The 7862-nt window shown below is 39.7% G+C and overlaps 1 pseudogene; it reads right to left on the bottom strand.

The window, feature by feature from the left end:
- Nucleotides 1-264: 264 nt before the first annotated feature.
- On the bottom strand, nucleotides 265-1089 carry LOC125102501 (transcription factor BTF3-like; annotated as a pseudogene).
- Nucleotides 1090-7862: the final 6773 nt, after the last annotated feature.

Raw genomic sequence — 7862 nt, 5'->3', positions numbered from 1 at the left:
CTTTGGAGTTTTCTCATTTATTTTTTATTCATTCATTTATTATTTTAATTATTATTAATAATTTTAAAAGATTTTATTTATTTTATTTGACAGGCAGAGATTACAAGTAGGCAGAGGCAGGCAGAGAGAGAGAGAGGAGGAAGCAGGCTCCCTGCTGAGCAGAGAGCCTGATGCGGGGCTCGATTCCAGGACCCTGGGATCATGACCTGAGCCGAAGGCAGAGGCTTTAACCCACTGAGCCACCCAGGTGCCCCTTATTAATAATTTTTTTTTTCCTAGGCAAAGAACTTTATTAATCTTGTTTCAAACTTTATTCCCAGGCTTCTTTAGCTTAATTAGCTGCAAAGAATGAATTGTGCATAAGCAAAAACTGAAAAGAGCTGCAGTGTCCAAGGGGCTTGGGCTTAAAAATATTAGAGATCTAGATTTTATCAGATCCATGAACAAAATTTTAAAAAGCAGTCATAATATAAAATAGCAGCTCCCAGTAACTTCCTCAAGTTTTATCTTCTCCAGAAGTTGACTCAATTCAGTTTGCTTCATTCTTGGAAGCTTCATCAAAATTCTCCACAAGATCTGGAACTTCATCATCATCATCCTCTCCGGTAGCAAGTGGTGCTTTTCCATCCACAGATTGTTTGGGCAGAGCTTCAGCCAGTCTTCTTCAACTAGTCAGACTGTCTGCACCAAGTTGGTTTAAGATACTGGGTAGCATTTCTGTCAGCTGCTTTGTCTCAGCATGACCTGTCATGGTGAAAGTGTTCGCTGCCAGCGATGCCTGAACTTTGGGGTTGTTAAAGTGGATCACTGTTCCTTGGTTTGTGAACATATTCACTTCTTCAATACCAGAGATATTGTTTACCCCTAACTTCTTTAAGGAGAACTGAAGTTTTTTATCATCTGCTGTAGCTGTTCTATGAACCACCTTCTTCTTTCGGCCAGCAGTTCCTTTCCCACCAATGCGCACTTGTGCTTGCAGTTTGGCGAGTTTCTCCTGGTTCATGATAGTTTCTTTCATCTTGTTGGAGCGGAAATGGGACCGCGCGGGGGACTAGGGTTGGCGCTCAGGGGGTCTCGGGCAGACCAGCCGAGATTAGGTGCACACACGCGGGGGCACTTATTAATAATTTTTAAAGAAGATTATTTATTTGGCTGAGAGAGAGAGCACACATAAGCAGGGAGAGCAGCAGAGGGAGTGAGAGAAACAGGCTCTCTGCTGAGCTGGGAGCCTAAGGTGGGGCTTGATCCCAGTACCCTGGGATCATGACCTGAACCAAAGGCAGATGCTTAACTGACGGAGCCACCCTGGTGCCCCTGGAGTTTTCTCATTTAAAATAGCGGACACCTCCTGAAATCTTTACTTGTCTTTGGGTGAGACATATTTTTCGTTGGTCCTGTTTATATCTAGGACTTTCTCCAACCTTGTATGGATATACTTGCTCACAGTTCTTCTTCTTATTGCAGAATTTTTAAGCTTGTATATTGTCTCTGGTTCTTACAACTCATCCAGCTGGTGCTGGGAATCTCTCTGTCTCTCCTTCTCTCTCTTTTTTTCAGAAAGTGGCAACGAAGTTCAAGATTGTGGATTCTCCCTTGCCCCCAGACCCTGGCCTGTTTTTTTAAGGGGACTCCCAGTTTACTTGGAAGCATACACAAAGAGCTGGATGAATAGAAGGGGGGAGGTTTAGCTCTGAGGACACTGGGGGGTGCCCACAGGTCGGGTGTGGGGATCTTCAGGTGAGGTTATACCAGTGGCTTGTGGGCAGGTTTCCCACTGAGAGTTAGCAAGAACTGTGTGCCTTTAATGTCCTTTGTACTCCTTGTATTCTTGTCTTCCTCTTTTCTTATCTTCCTCCCCCTAATCATGACAGGGAGCTGGAAAGATACAGGTTTATCCAGCAGTGTCCCACAGCCCTGGGTAGCTGGGCATTTACTCATCACTCTGCCTTTCCCCTGTGGAATAGAATGTCTCTGGCTAGTTCAGCCCTGCACTGTGGTACCTTGGAAGAGGGGCAGTACTGGCAAAGTTCCCTTTTCCCTCTCCAGTGCATCCAGACTCATACTTTTCTTTTCCATTGGAATGCTATTATCTCTCCTTGGAAAGGCTGGATTTCTGCAAAGGCTCTGTCATCCATAGGTGTCTACCCAAGTCATCACTTTCCTAATTTTCTTCAACTGCAGCTGACAGGGGCTGTGGACAGTGTACAAACTCCTGCTGGTTCTGCAGCCTCTACTGGGGTCTGCCTGCCTATACCTAAGGCACAGGAGGGTGAGCCTCCTCCCAGGAGTGTGGTGCCAGGTCCCACAACTATCATGGATGGGTACAGAATTAGTTGATAAAGAAGGACAAAAGGAGGAACGTCTGATAGAACCATGATGCTGATGCTGAAACAGCAACAGTGCTACTAACACATTTTGAATGACATTTTGACTGGATATAAAATTCCAGGTTCAGATCTTTGCTTCTTTAATACTTTAAGAGATAATGTCAGTTTTTTTTAATTCACCTAATTCTGCTGTTGAGGAAGTCAGTATCAATATGATTCTTGTTCCTTTGTACATCATCTGCTTTTTCTGGAATCTTTAAAAGTTTTGCCTGTCTTTAATATTCTAATTTGACTTTAACATATCAATGTGTGGTTTCCTTCTTCTTCTGTTCTTCTCTTTGGCACAGAATTGACACTTCCAATAGAAGATATTTCAGCTTTTTTAATACTAAGACATTTATCTCCATTTATTTTTTCCAATATTTCTTCATTCCTTCATTTTTATATTTTGTCTCCTTTTAAGACTTTTTTTTAGCTCTATGTGGTCTGAAGGTATTATGTGCAGGAGGTCAAACAGTTTGGTTAGCTCCTAACTGTAAAGTGGGAGGTAGCAGGGTCATTTCTTGGAAATGCTTCCCCCTCCCAGCCACTCCTTCCAGTTTCAAAAAAATTTGGCCCTGGGCGCCTGGGTGGTTCAGTGGGTTAAGCCGCTGCCTTCGGCTCAGGTCATGATCTCAGGGTCCTGGGATCGAGTCCCGCATCAGGCTCTCTGCTCAGCAGGGAGCCTGCTTCCCTCTCTCTCTCTCTCTCTGCCTGCCTCTCCATCTACTTGTGATCTCTCTGTCAAATAAATAAATAAAATCTTTAAAAAAAAAATTTGGCCCTGATTAAGTTTAATGCTTTATCAAGGGATTTACTTAAATCTCTTTAGCTTGATTAGCATTGACTTTTAGTCACAAAATGCTAGCTCTTTTCCTATTTATTTACACATTATCTAAAACCTCTAACTCCTACTTTTTAATAACTCCACTTTCTTGAGAATAATTTTCAAATGCCAATGTTTTGATAATACAATTAACATTATTTCTGAAAGTGTGTACGCTGAGCTGTCAAAAGGTATGATTTACTGAAAGACTTCTGAGGCTAAGTACATTTGGGAAATGGTGAAATAGACAAAGCTAAGCATGTTTCTCTTCCTTGCAGGACTTCCCATAGTCTTAATATGTTCACATATATAGGTAATCTCTAACAGACAGGATGGAGTTAAAGATTTATGGGGTCTCCCAAGGTTACTTATATACTTACACTTTTTATTTTGAGGAAACCTCCTGCGGGCTAGTGTTCTCCAGAACATATTTAGAGGAACACTAGATGAATGGTAGGATTTTTAGAGCTGGAATATAATTCAGAGATGATTTATCCCAATTTTGAGTTTTCGAGTTATCTGAAGTCAAATAATTAATGGCAGACCTAAACTTAAAGCTCAGGTCTTCTGAAGCTGAGCATGGTTACTGTCAACTGTTTTGTACAACTTTTGTTTAAAAAAAAGGGTTTTAAAATTATGTACTTTCATTGTGCCAAACAAAGCAATTGGGCCTGTGTTTTTCAAGGTTAAATTAAATGTAAAACCAGTGCTCTTTCTGTTACCTGAATAATACTCTCTAGAATTGTTACCATTTTCTTTTTGATTGGAACTATGTCTGCTTTTCAGGAAAGGGAAGTGTTGCCATTAGATTTTGGCATTCTCTGTCCATGCAGAAAGTAATTCAGAAATAGCTGGGGATAGGGAGATCTATGGATGGGAGTGAGTAGAGAGGAAGAATGGGAACAGAGAAAGAGCTTTCTAAATGAACGATATGGGACAGCTAAGTCAAACCTGAGCTTTATTTATGGTTCCCATTTCTGTCCTGTTATTTGGAAATATTAGCATTCTGCGCTTACCTTAGGCATTCATCCTTGCCTATTACAGAATAGGGAGGCAGTGGCAAGCAGCCTGCTCCATTGTCAGTCCCAGTGAGCCTGCATCTCCACCCTCTTGCTCCCCATGCTTGCCAGCAAGTTCGTAACTCCAAGAAGCTGATCTCACCTCAGGTTCTTGGGAGAGAGTATGTCTTAGGACTGGGAAAATCTTTGTCAGCCCGTCCTATTAGGAAACATCGAAGATAACCATGACAGTCTTCTCAAGTCATTTTTCTTCAGTTTTCCTGACCTGATACAGGGAAACGTACGTGGAAGTTACCTCTACAGATTTCAGGGGGTGCATGGCCCTATTAACATCTTGCTTTCAGACTTCTAGCATCCAGAATTAAGACAGTAAACTTCATCATAACAAAACTTAATGATTAAATGGACCTTTGGAGATGTCTAGGATCTAGTCCATAAGCTCAAAACATCACTCCATAAGCTTTTTGAAGAACCACAGATGAACTTCATAGCATCTGAGAATCCTTGAAATGGTATGCAAAATATTGTGATTAAGTCCATTTTTCAGGGAAAGGAGTTCATGGGTTTCATCAGATTCTCAAGTGAGTCGATATCCCCCCAAAACTCAAGAACCATTGATGTAGTCTAATTTTCCTAGCTTATAGAGTTGAAGAAACTGAGTCTCTGAGAAGCCAATGACTTTAATTGTAAAAATCATGCAGTTTTTAGTGGAAGTTAGGCTTATAGTACTTTTTCAGTCCAATTCAAGTTAGTATTCTAGTATTACATGTGTTACTTAAAAAAAAAAAAAGCACATTTCCATATTTGGGCATTCAAGTTTTGAAGAGAATCTGGGTCCCATATGGGATTACCTATCCCCAGATGAGATTCTTAATGCTTGTTTATAAGATATTCAGAAGTGAAAAGATAGAATGACTCCCGCTGCTATGTTATCACTCATTTTTTCTTTCACTCTTTTGCTCAGTATCTCTTCTTCCCTAGTTACTTAAAAATAATCATAATGAGAAATAAAAGTTGCAGGGTAATCTCATTTTGTGTATGACTTAGGTTTTGTATCAATCAGAATCCAGCTAGGAAATAATCTAGACTTTTCAGCAGAGGGAATTTAACAAAACCTTTGGTCACACAGGGGATGAAAGAACTCAGCGGCTGAGCAGGGCACGGGGAGGCAATCTGGAGAACAACAAGAATAGCACACTGCTCCCCTCATCTTGTCAGAGGGAGGGGGCAGAAATGGTATTTCCATATCCTAAAATTTGAGGTTCTCTGAACCATGGTGGAAGGTCTTGTGGGAGCTAGAACCACACTGGAGGCACAGCCATTGCCATTAGCACCACTGAAAATAGGGAGAGAGAGATAGAAGGAGGCAAAGAGAAAGGAAAGACTCTGGCTTCACTACTCTAGCATTCTGGTCTCCTGCCAGGACCTTCCATTGGCCAGATCTACCCAGAAGGCATAGGGCAAGAGACTCTGGGAGCTATAGTTCCCTGAAATACCGACCTCAGTAGGAGATGGGAGCAGGATGGACATGAGAGGGGAGCAAAAAAAGCCGCCAACTGGCACAGATTTAAAAACAAACAGGAAAAGTTAGGCAGTGAAGATCAAAATGCCACCTTGGAGATGAACTCACATCTTCTATGAAATTTAGCACAGCCAGTTTTACCTCTGGTATTGGAACAGATAGTGCTTTTTTTAAAAAATTGAGAACTACATGACATATTTGGCTTTACTCTGGAGTCATCTTGTATGAAAAATACGAATATTTCAATGTTAAAATCACTCATCTCAGTACATGCTCAAACCTTGAAATGTTGCCAGAAACCGAGAATGGGGGTAAAAGCAAGTTCACACCTTCCATTCCAGACTCACTCAGAAATCTCAGTCGCTCTCTTTGTTTCTCTCTTTCTCTGGATGGATAGATAGATACAGATATGTGCTACAGTGGGTGGAAGAACTACCTCCACTATTAGTTGATAATTCTCTCCGTATCCTTCTCTTTTTCCTTCTTTCTTTTCTTCCAGAGACTATATGCTTGTGTAAGCTAAATGCTGCTGTAATGCTGCTCAGTCCCACTGAATTCGACAGTGTACTGCGTATTCTGCTTAGGGATGAAAATACAGTTTGTGAGACATGGTTCCCGAATTTAGTGTGCTTGTTTGCAATCAGTAGACTTTATGCAGACTACTGAAAAAGATTTCAAAAAGAGAAGACAGTGCAAGAAGCTAGTTTATTTTTTGTGGTTGGAGTATTTTTTTTTTTAAAGATTTTATTTATTTATTTGACAGAGATCACAAGTAGACAGAGAGGCAGGCAGAGAGAGAGAGAGAGAGAGAGGGAAGCAGGCTCCCCGCTGAGCAGAGAGCCCGATGTGGGCCTCGATCCCAGGACCCTGAGATCATGACCTGAGCCGAAGGCAGCGGCTTAACCCACTGAGCCACCCAGGCGCCCAGGTTGGAGTATTTTTGAGGGGAGAACTGTTTTAAGAAATTCATCATCTGAAGTGTGTTGATCACTCATTATACAGACTTAGTGACACATCAAGGAACGAAATACTGTATAGAAAGCAATATTTCAGTAAAGATTGGTAATTTTGATGACTCCTTGCCCACATAAAAATTATTCTAACAGAATGATATAAAATTCTACCCATGATTTATTCCTCTTCTGTCTTGGTCATCACTTGGTAAAATAGTGTATTAAGGGAGTGATAGGATGTCACTTTGACAAAGTCAGAAGAAATGAAACTAGGAGCCATCTCTGTGTTCACTTAAATAAGAAACTTGATTACTGGTCTAATAGGTGGTCTTCATTATTAACCAGTTAGTATTGATCAGCCACTGATAAACTGTTATTGAATGTAACATTCATTAAATAAAACAATAATATAATTTCTCATTGATCATCATCACAGACATTCTGTGTGGGTATTCCCCCCATATCAGGTAAGAAAACCAAGCTTTAAGGAGGTGAAATGATTTGCCAAAGACCATGTAATATTTGTGATATTTGTAATATTCATAATATTTTTGAGCTAGGGATGAGATCCTTTTCTCCTGACTGTACTAGCCTTGTCCTATGAGATCGCATGGTTTCATGAAAACTACTGCTAAGGCATAGGCAAAGAAGGGTTATAAATAATTAGACAAAATTTAGTAATATAAATGATTTGTTAAAAAGTGTTTGATAAAGTATTTTTTTCAGATTCACCTGATTTCTCAACAAAATAGCTGATGTGACTTTAGCCATTAATTATTAAATTGGGAATATCGGGAGACTATAATAGTGATCCTTTCCAAATCTTTGAATACAAATTCAAAAAAATCTTGACTCAGAACAAGCAGAATGTAATTTTATCAGAAAACAGTTTTGACTTTGTGTTAGTTATACAAAAATTGCAGTGATTTCTGTAAAGTAAAAATAGTACATACTATATTTTCTGAACACAAGAAAGGAAAGTAAAAACTGATGTAGAAAGATTTTAAAAAAACAACTTATACATTTGGAAATTAAAAAATATATTTCAATATATTTTAAAGAGTACTAATGAGTTCTATAAGAAGTAAATGAAAATTAGATGCCTTAATACCACAAAAAGCCTATAAGATATTACTTAAATAACATTAAATGTTTCAGTCTTAAAGGGATTTAGTA

Source organism: Lutra lutra, chromosome 6 (assembly GCF_902655055.1).
Source record: "Lutra lutra chromosome 6, mLutLut1.2, whole genome shotgun sequence".
NCBI classification, from domain to species: domain Eukaryota; kingdom Metazoa; phylum Chordata; class Mammalia; order Carnivora; family Mustelidae; genus Lutra; species Lutra lutra.
Note: the sequence above shows the minus strand (reverse complement) of the source record. Positions and strands in the feature narration are given on the sequence as shown.